This window comes from Chaetodon auriga, unplaced genomic scaffold (assembly GCF_051107435.1).
Source record: "Chaetodon auriga isolate fChaAug3 unplaced genomic scaffold, fChaAug3.hap1 Scaffold_193, whole genome shotgun sequence".
NCBI classification, from domain to species: domain Eukaryota; kingdom Metazoa; phylum Chordata; class Actinopteri; order Chaetodontiformes; family Chaetodontidae; genus Chaetodon; species Chaetodon auriga.
Window position 1 is genome coordinate 36,149 of NW_027481965.1, and position 10,814 is coordinate 46,962.

The 10,814-nt window shown below is 39.9% G+C and overlaps 2 long non-coding RNA genes across 3 annotated transcripts; both read left to right on the forward strand.

Annotated features, from left to right (window-relative positions):
• The first annotated feature begins 1,476 nt into the window (after positions 1 to 1,476).
• On the forward strand, positions 1,477 to 6,577 carry LOC143317734 (uncharacterized). 2 transcript variants are annotated; one of them, XR_013076788.1, is made up of 5 exons: positions 1,477 to 1,896; positions 3,793 to 3,868; positions 4,777 to 4,911; positions 6,195 to 6,396; positions 6,536 to 6,577. It is a non-coding gene; the product is annotated as an uncharacterized LOC143317734 (long non-coding RNA). The 2 variants fall into 2 exon arrangements; XR_013076787.1 differs by lacking the exon at positions 1,477 to 1,896 and having other exon boundaries at positions 2,126 to 3,868.
• Positions 6,578 to 6,600: 23 nt separating this feature from the next.
• LOC143317735 (uncharacterized) lies at positions 6,601 to 10,293 on the forward strand. Its single transcript, XR_013076789.1, has 7 exons — positions 6,601 to 7,588; positions 7,801 to 8,018; positions 9,026 to 9,136; positions 9,580 to 9,678; positions 9,789 to 9,887; positions 9,991 to 10,092; positions 10,202 to 10,293. It is a non-coding gene; the product is annotated as an uncharacterized LOC143317735 (long non-coding RNA).
• The last annotated feature ends 521 nt before the right edge of the window (positions 10,294 to 10,814 follow it).

Genomic DNA, 10,814 nt, shown 5'->3' on the forward strand with positions numbered 1-10,814 from the left:
GATGGCCTTAACTTATAAAACAGATGAAAAAATGGAATTCCACTACTTAAAACCGCTTTTGGGTGATAATTATGACTTTTTATGAATATTAATTATATAATCTGGAAATGGCTGAAAAGATGGCATTGATTTAGAAAACTGATGAAAAAATGGAATTCCACTACTTGAAACCGCTCTTGGGTGACAATTGTGACTTTTTATGAATATTAATTACATAATCTGGAAATAGCTGAAAAGATGGCATTGACTTCGAAACTAAATGAAAATATGAAAGTAGACGGATTTTTCTATCAAAACTTGGAATTTTGACATTTATTAGGTGATGCTGCCATCAAGTGGCCACCTAGGTAACATGGAGTAAAACTTGGAGTGAGCAATTTTGACTCCGACTCCAACACTCCATTTTCAATAGTAACAGATGGGCAGAAAATTTGGAAATATGGAGTGAGGCTTGTTTCTATTAATTTCTTATGGGCAAACCCTTACCCAACAACCTGCCTTTTAGATCCAATTCCCACTTCACTTTTAAAAGCATTTTATGGATTCTTCGAGGAACAGTTTTTAAACATTATGAATTGCTCCCTTCAGACGGGTGTCTTCCCCACCGCTTTTAAAACAGCTGTGGTGAAGCCCCTTCTGAAGAAGAGCACTTTAGATCCCAACGTTTTTAATAATTACCATCTTGTATCAAACTTACCCTTTTTAAGTAAAATATTAGAAAAACTGGTTTTTAACCAAGTCACTGACTTTTTAAACAGAAACAACATCTTAGAGAGACATCAGTCTGGTTTTAGGATAAACCACAGTACCGAGACAGCACTTTTAAAGATTTTAAATGACATCAGGTGGAACTTAGATAACAAGAAACTCACAGTCTTGGTTCTACTGGATCTAAGCGCCGCCTTTGATACAGTAGACCATCACATTTTATTAAATAGACTCAGACACCTGGTCGGCCTCTCTGGCACTGTTTTTAACTGGTTCCACTCTTATCTCACAGACCGATGTTTTTATGTAAGTATGGATACTTGTTCCTCAGGAACCCATGAAATTAGGTGTGGGGTTCCCCATGGCTCAATTTTAGGTCCAATTCTTTTTAATCTTTATATGCTTCCTCTCGGAGATGTCATTAGGAGACACGGCATCAGTTTCCATGGCTATGCTGATGACACACAGCTGTACATTGCCTTGTCTCCTGATGATACAGGGCCAATTGATGCCCTTCTTAACTGCATTTTACACTGTAAAAAATGTCCGTAGAAATAACAGAATAACACTGTAAAATCTCAACATTAAAAAACTGTACAGGGTATTACAGCTAAACATTGTTTTCTTTACAGTGTAATTTAGTAAAACTTCAAACTAAATGTTATTGTAAATTTAACATGAACATGTTGTTTTTGAAACACAATGTCGTTGTTAAAATAACTTGTTTGTGTTATTGTGACATATAAATACTGTATTCCAAAAAACAATACAATGCATATTAAATGACAGTAAAATTGTGTTCAAATTACAATTTAATTCTGCAGACTTCAAACATGGATTTCCAAAATGTTGGAAGAAAGGAAGACTGCCACCACTTCAATTTTACCTACTTAACATTTAGCCTAGTTATCCACTTTTTTTTAAGGATATACGTGATTATTTCTTGTTTTGAATCTTCTCTGAACTATACATCATGTGGCTGGCCATAACTGAAAGCATAGGCTAATCAAATCTTTTTTTAATCAAGTTGGGGGATAAAGAAAGAAGTGTTATTTTGTCTGTGAGAACAAAGACTCTGCCCACGTCCAGTCAAACCTTGGGAAGAGAAATCACTACAGAGAAATTTTAAGGCCTAAGCTGCTCTGGACATATTGGGAACTTCTCGTTTAAACCAGCGACAATCTCAAGGTAAGTAAACAATACTAATTTCGTTGAATCCTGCATGGAAAATAATTTTACAGAGACTAGTGCAGCCTGCTTGTTATTCAGATAATTAGACATTTAGGCCTATGTTTTTTTATTTTTTTTAATTAGAAAAAATTCAAAATACAATCTGTACACAGATAATTTGTGGGAAAGAGAAGAAAAAAAAAAAAAAAAAAAAAAAATTAAAACATACAATGAACAATGTCACAATTGGTTTTACAACGAAATCAAGCCAAGGGGGTTACATTTTTTTTATTTAGGCCTATGTTTGCTGGAGATCAGACGACTCAGCATGTCGTGCCTTGCGTGGTGCTGTGACGTCACACGCAAAGCCTCGCGCAACAGGTGCTTCACTTGCTTGCACGCAGATTCTTGTCGTCTCTGGTCAGTGACTGTTTGCTCCTCAGAGTGAAACTTTCCTGTCGGATATCCAACCTAAACACTGTCGTCAAAAGTTAGAAGGTAATCTATACCGAAGAATCACCCTCCCTTTCTGTTCATTCAGAGTTAAAGATAGCTGAAGAGCGGTCGTTTAATATTTTACTCAACGTCAACTTCATGTTACCAGACAGTTTGGTTAGCCAAGCTAGCTAATCAAGTATACCAGCAGAGCTGAGTTAATACAGCTGAAGCATACTCAACCGTCAGGTTAAGTATAAAGCAGTTTATTGTCAAGAAACGGTGTGTTTTCATGTTGTAAATTGTTCTATGAGCGATTACTGTTATCCTTGTGCTGCTAACAGAGCTTTAGCAGCTAAGCTCTCCGCGCCCTTTTCCCAATTCCATTTTGCCGTAGTGGTGCAAATTGAACACCATTGAATCATACTCAATCGTCGGTTAAGTCAAAGTCCAATGTTGTGAAATGATACATCGTGTCTTGATTTTATTTTACACTCGTTGATGGCCAGACAACTATGAAAGTTGGTGCATTTGCTTACTGTTGGCAGATAAGAGTTTTTTTTTTTGCCTGTTTCAAGCTCCCCTTGCCATGATTCGTTTGTCGTTTTTGCGGGAGAACATTGCAAACGTTGAGGGGTTATGTGTTGCATTTAGGATTCACAGAAGCGAGCCACACTGTGTTCATGTTGTGAAACGATACATCGTGTCTTAATTTTATTTTACACTCGTTGATGGACAGCTATCAATGTTGGTGCATTTTTTTTTGCTTTTGACTGTTGGCAGATAAGAATTGTTTCGCCTGTTTCAAGCTCCCCTTGCCATGATTCGTTTGTCGTTTTTGCGGGAGAACATTGCAAACGTTGAGGGGTTATGTGTTGCATTTAGGATTCACAGAAGCGAGCCACACTGTGTTCATGTTGTGAAACGATACATCGTGTCTTAATTTTATTTTACACTCGTTGATGGACAGCTATCAATGTTGGTGCATTTTTTTTTGCTTTTGACTGTTGGCAGATAAGAATTGTTTCGCCTGTTTCAAGCTCCCCTTGCCATGATTCGTTGTCGTTTTTGCGGGAGAACCTTGCAAACGTTGATGGGTTATGTGTTGCATTGTAGGATTCACAGAAACGAACCACGCTGTGTCTTCAGGTGTGAGAGTACTAGTTGCAGGCAGACATTTTGCACATATGCATCATTTAAGTCTCACTTCTATAGGAAGCACAATGCCACAACGTCGTCTGTTAATGCCAACACAGCCATTGTGTCTAATTTTGTGTGCGCTGTGTCACTTTGCTCAGACCGATTTCAGACTGTGCAGGAACTTCTTGTACACTTAAAAAAACATTTAGTGGAGGGAAGATCTGTTAAGTGTCCAGTGGCAGGTTGTCAAAACACATTTACTGTGAGGTCATCATTTGCAGTGCACTTGTCTAGGAAACATCCAGACTGTTCAGTGAATAACATAAATGATCTTTACAGAGAAATCACACCGCAGTCCTCTGCCACGGCTTGTGAAGAGGTTTCGCAGACGGTGGATGAGGCAGCAGATCTATCAGTAAGTACTGAACCGACACAGGTTTTCAATGAAATCTTTCTTAGGAGTGTTTGCCTGTTCTATTTAAAACTACAAGGTCAACTGCTGCTTCCAGATTCAACAATACAAATAATTGTTGAAGAGATGCAAAATCTACATGAATTAGGACTTGATTACACTTTGAGCAAATTACACTCTGTCATGAAAGATGAGTTAAATCTTACTGATGATGTGATGGGGAAAGTCTCTGATTGTATTAAGGATTCTGATCTGTTCTCCTCATCTCATAAAGGCCCACTGAGAACAGCCTACACGAGAGCTCAGGCATTCAAACGGATGTTCAAATATGTAGAGCCCAAAGTAGTAAGATTAGGATATGATGATGATATGAGACAAAGAAATGCTTATTACATACCTGTAAAGCAAACAGTGACTAACTTACTAGAATCACAATTTTGGAAACATTCTGTGTTGCAACAGACTACTGAAACAGATGCATGTTTCCTTGGTGACACTTGTGATGGACAGGCCTTCAAGTCCAATCCGTTCTTCATTGCAAACCCAGGAGGCCTGCAGGTTATTTTGTACCAAGATGCATTTGAAGTAGTCAATCCTCTCGGCTCAGCAAAAAAAAAGCACAAAGTTCTCGCTGTTTATCTTTCTGTTGCGAATTTGCCAGTTCATGTGCGATCCAACACAGATCACATGTCCCTAGTCTTGTTGTGTGGAGAAAATGATCTAAAAAAGTTTGGATGTGCCAAAGTATTTGCTGACCTGATCTCGGATTTGTCAGATTTAGCAGAAAATGGAGTGACTGTAGGAGGGGAAACTGTCCTTGTACTGTCTTTGTACTGTATAGCTGGGGATAATTTAGGGTCACATGGCATTGGAGGGTTTAACGAAAATTTCACGTCTTGTTATTTTTGCAGGTACTGTGAGGTAACCAGAGACGAATTTAAGAAAGAACCCAATCTTTGCGGCCAGCAAAGAACTGCTGATTCCTATGACGCTGCTGTCGCCGCTCTGTCTGAGGAGAACAGAGACGTCAAAGGAATAAAACTGAGGTCAGTTTTCAATGATGTGCCAAACTTTCATGTATGCCAACCTGGGCTCCCACCATGTTTAGGCCATGACATTTTTGAGGGCGTGTTGTCCTCTGACCTTGGTCTGTATTGAATTATTTCATCAAGACCAAGAAGTGGTTCACATATACCCTTTTGAACAGGCGAATCAAACAATTCCAGTTCAAAGGTTCAGATGCTCTCTCCAAGCCTTGCACTGTCCAGTCTGGTGCACTCAAACTCTCTGGTAACGCGATCCAGAATTGGAATTTTTTGAGGTTGTTACCTGTTCTAATTGGCGACAAGGTGCAAAATGCTGATGATGACGTGTGGCAGTTGACTCTCCTGCTCAAAGATATTGTTGATCTAGTTTGTGCGCAAAAGATTTCAGTGTCACAGATAGCTTACCTTGAAATCATAGTTCAGGAATATCTGGATTCAAGGACATGTTTGTTTCCTCATAGTACTCTCAAACCGAAACACCATTACATGAGACATTATCCCTCACTAATCCTGAAATTTGGCCCCCTTATTCGACTGTGGACGATGCGTTTTGAAAGCAAACATAGCTATTTCAAGTGATGTGCCAGACATTTGAAAAACTTCAAGAACATTTGCCTCACTCTTTCTGAGAGGCATCAGATGTTCCAGGCATATGTCTCGGCAGGACCAGGATCTAGTGAGGTACTACAAATTAAAAATGGTTGCGCTTTTATTCCCAACCTTTACAGTGAAGCTGTCATTCATGCTGCTTCTGAATTTGGATTTTCAGAAAGGGATACTGTTGTCTCAACAGAAATTCAGTACAGAGGTACAACCTACAAGAAAGGGGATTTTTTGGTCTTAAACGAGTCTCTGGAATTTGGGAAGATTATCAGAATTCTAACTAAGGATGATGCTGTGTATGTTCTTATGGACTTGCACAAATCCGTCTTCCTTCCCAAATACCATCTGTATGCCATTAGACCGCAAAGTACAGCAATGAAGTGTGTGAACATACAGGCCTTGCTAGATTTTTACCCACTGACTTCATACACCATCGATGCACACAGAGTCATCCCACTGAAACACAGCGTTTTGTCCATGTGATTTTTGCAATGTCTGAATGATGAGTTTTATGTAGTTCTATTTTTTGATTTTCAATGTCTGTAGTCATATTGGGCACAACTTTAACTTCAATATGAATTAGTCCCAAACTACAATGTTCTGAAGTAAATGTAGTAAATCAGTAAATCGGCTACATTTTGTAAATATTTACTTATGCATCTTAAATGAAATTTGTACAGATGTCCAAATCATTTCTACATTCTGCCATCACGGAGGCCTTGCCTGACCTGCCAGATGCTACAAGGGAGATCTTGGAGGAAACTCTCCAATCTCTGGGGGTAGAGACCCCTGATGACTTCCAGTTTTTGAAAGAAGATGATTTGTTGTCAGCCCTGAGGCCCATACAAGCCAGGAAGCTGGTTGCTGCATGGAGTCTGAAATGTAAGTTTAACGTCATTGTTCAGCATCCTGACTGCTTGGTGGTTTTATGATGTGATCTGTTCTCAACATTGTTATGAAGCTCAATTAAAATGTAAAACCATTCATGTTATGTCTGTTTCGTGTATGTGCATTTGTAAAGGTCCGGCCCAAGAAAGTGGTTGCCTTACTGCCTCACCAGGACCCTCCCAATCCATGATGTCTCTGTCGCCAACGTCATCGTCGTCCAGCAGCTGTCAGAGCCCAAGTGGCAGTTTTCCAGAGTCATTCACAATACCATGGGGACAGTTCCCAGAGGCGTTGACACAGGCTTTGGAGAGGGAAAGGCGTCCAAATCCAAGTCTGAGGAAAGAGATGGTCAGAATTGTGGTCCGTGAAATGATGAAAGTAACCACGTCTTTAAGCAAGAAGAATGCTGCTGATGTGGCTAAGAAATTGGTGGCTAAATACCCCAAGTCCCTTCAAGATGTGATTGAGGGTGACGTAATTGGCACAGGGTATGGCTCCCTCGTGAAACAAATTCAAAATCGGATCGAAAATGTGAAAAGACCTACAACACCAAAAATTAAAAAAAGAAAATCACATGACTCTGACACTGACGAAGTCCCACCTGAAAAACGTGCAGCGATTCAAGACACCTATGGGTGCATCCGTTGGCATGTGAAGTTTATGCCCCTTGGGGAAACGGCCGAAACCCAGCAGCAGAAGAAAGATGAGCTTAAAAATCTGTTCAGCCAGAATCAACAAAGCCCAGGTCCTTTGAAAATGCTGATGAAGTCCACATTCTACAGCCAGCGAAAAGACGTGAACCAAGGGAAAGACATGAAGTACCTCCAGGAAAACTGGCCATATTGGTTTCATGAAATTGGCATGAATGTTCACTTCAACGAGCTCACTGGAGTTGACCTGAAGGAAACCTTCTTGAAAAATGTGGAACAGAAGGGGGAACGGCTCTTGCACTTCATGAAGACAGTTGCTGTCAACAAATCCAAAAGATTCTACCAAGCTGCAACAAAGCTACAGATTATGATGGGAGAACAGGCAGTCAGCACACAGGTCACAGAGATGGTGCTGCTTCTTCTGGCTTATTTTGACAAGAGAGATGATGTGATGTTCCATTACGTGGAGGACACTTGCCTGGCTGGAGAAGTGGTCATGGACCGAGTTCCCTTGACTCCAACGATTGTTGTATGTGGTAAGTTAACCTTACTTACCTGAGTTGAAGAGTAAAGCCTGACACATACCATGGATGTTGACTATAATGAATTCACCCCTTTTTTTTCTGATGGTGTGGGTTTCTTGGTACATACTTGTTTTCACCCTTGATACATGAGTTAGTGACTGACATGTGAAAATGTAAACTTAATTTCTGGATTATTTTAATTTTCTTTCTTTTTTTCTTTTAAGGACAATCCTGCTTTTCTTCCAGAAGGATGATGCTGTGTGTGGATCACGTCATCGTCAACGAGAACATCTCTTCCTTCATCTCCTCCTTGTGCATGATGTTTGGCTCGTATTACTGCTTCAACATCCATTACCCAACTGCACTTGCATCAACCCTGGAGTTTCTGGAGTTACAGAGGTGCTGCCCTCGCACTGTGTTCCTATCTTGAAGAACTAGACAGGTAGCTAACAGTAGAATGATTGCATGTTTGGAAGTGCTTTTATCCTTTTCTTATTCAGTACATTCACTCTCTACAACTGCAAGAAAATAAGAAACGTGCATACATTTGACGTACTAAATTAATCACCCACAACATAAATCCACATCACAATCATGGCCCCGTGTTGAAATCTATTTCTTTCTTGTGAATGAACTGGTAAAGTTGCCACTTTCTGTAGCCTAGTCAGTTGTGTCTCACCTTGGCTATAGCCTACGTTATCATTTTCATCTTCTGAGAGAGTAAAAGCATCAGAGCGAAGAGCAGCACCACTAATGTCTCCATATACTCCATGTTTATTTACCGGCCACTTCTTTTCTCGCCACCCACGTCTGAGTAGCCGGTTAGTAATGGAAACGCAGGCTGACTCGAGACCACAACTCAGTTCGAGTTAAAACTTTGAATAGAAGGCAGAATGGGGCCAATCTCCCCCAGGCAGATTACTAACCAACCCATTAATGTATGGTTTGAATGGTATTATTGACTTTTCTTAAATAGTAGAGACCCAAATTTCTACCTGATTTTCCTTGTGATACAGTAGAAATGTGTAACATGTTTTGAACTTGTATAGGGGAAGCCAATTATATCACTCAAACCATACATGTTCTGCTTCAGTCCTCTACTGTGGATGTGCAAAGACAGAGCTCATGAAGAGTTATGTTCCTGTAATTTGCAATTTATGGAAATGGAAATGCATTATCTATCTCGAACATGTCATGCGAAATGTTAACGTTCTGATTCATGTTGAGCAAAAAAAAAGAAAAGAAAAGAAAAAAGACAGTGTCTCTGGAGGCCCCTTTGCTCCCTGCCTACCAATAAAGTATTAATTAAAGGAAAACTGTAACCTCACACTTATCCTTTCCTTTGTTGTTGTGGAGGCAGTTGTATCATGTATTTGTGTTTGTTTATTATATACATGTGTTTCCTCTGTCTTCTCTGTATTCCTACATGTTTCTTCTCTATAAATCCAGAGAGGGGGACCAAAGTGGAGCGAACCAGTGCTACGCGATTGCATGTTAATGCCAGAGTCCTGATGTTGATTCAGGACCTCTCAGACCACGAATGGCGATCTATTTAAAAAGGTACTAGTGCTAGTGCAACTACGTTCTTTGATTATTGACTGACTTTACAAATGAAATTAATGGGAGAGACAGTGGGAACAGTAACTGTACTGTACTGTTGCTATTGTCCTACTCATTGTCTCGGGACAGTGCCAATTGTCCAGAGACGGCAACGCACTCTACCACGATGCTACGCATTATCCCGAGACAATCAGGCACTGCCCCCGTCCTGAGACAGCCAGGTATTGTCCCCGGGGCAACCAGGTCCTGTCCAGGGGAGCGATGCACTGTCCTAAGAGAGTTGGGCACAGTGCCTGACTGTCCCAGGACAGACAGTGCTGGCTGTCTCAGGACAGTGCCTAGTGTCCAGACAGTTCATACTGCAGCAACAGTACAGCAGTTATTGTTTCCAATGCTACTGATTAATTGAGATTATTGTGTGTGTGTGTGTCTTTATTCCCTAGGTGTCCTTTGAGTGACCACAGCAGTGGATGTTTCCCTAGATGTTCTTCAGGGTGTTGTTCTAGATGTTCCAGCCCATGATTGGTGAGCCATTTAAAAAGGTAGGCATGTGATACTGCTACTGCTACTGTTGTCTTTGATTATTGACTAACTTAACAAATGAAACTAATGGAGATCCTGTTTGTGTTTCTTTCTCTTCTCTATTCCTTAGGTGTCCTTTGAGTGACCACAGCAGTGGATGTTTCCCTAGATGCTCTTCAGGGTGTTGTTCTAGATGTTCCAGCCCATGATTGGCGAGCCATTTAAAAAGGTGGGCGTGTGATACTGCTACTGTCATCTTTGATTATTGACTGACTTAACAAATAAAACTAATGAATATCCTGTATGTGCTTCTTTCTCTTCTCTTCCCATAGGTGTTCCTTTGAGTGACCAAAATACGGGGGTCCTAGTTCAACTGAGGCAAGACTTCTAACTTCTAGATGTTCCCATCCATGATTGGCGAGCCATTATTAAAGGTGGGTGTGATAGTGTTACTGCTACTGTTGTCTTTGATTATTGACTAACTTAACAAATGAAACTAAGGGAGATCCTGTATGTGCTTCTTTCTCTTCTCTATTCCCTTAGGTGTTCCTTTGAGTGACCACAGCATTCATATCTCCACTGTTTTCAAAAATAAACTTGCATTCTTTAGAATGATTCATTGACTAACGAGTGGTTTGTTAACAGCCTATCTTCAAATTAACATTTAGAAGTAATTTGAAGCACTGCGGATAAAAAGTAAAACTGTATTTCATGCGTACATGTCCTGTTGATGTTACGGATAAAAACTGGTAGCTGTGGTTGCCAGAATAATCCTGTTAAAAATGCAGTTCATACTGTATGTAAACATTACAGAACAACTTGTACATTTTACATCCTAAAACTGCTTATTTTACATGACCCGTTGTTTTTATGGATAAAAACTGGCAACAGTGGTTGCCAGAATAATCCTGTAATAAATACAGTACATACTGTATGTAAACATTACTGAACAACTTGTAAATTTTACATTCTAAAACTGCTTATTTTACATTGAATCCTGCTGAAATGTTCATGAAGTCATTGTTAATTGTACATTGAATATCCGTAAAATAAACAATTATGTATTGATTATTGTACATTGCATACCTGTAAAATTTACATTTAGTTATCATTAATGTTACATGGAATCCCAGTGAAATGCACTAGTTATTCTGTA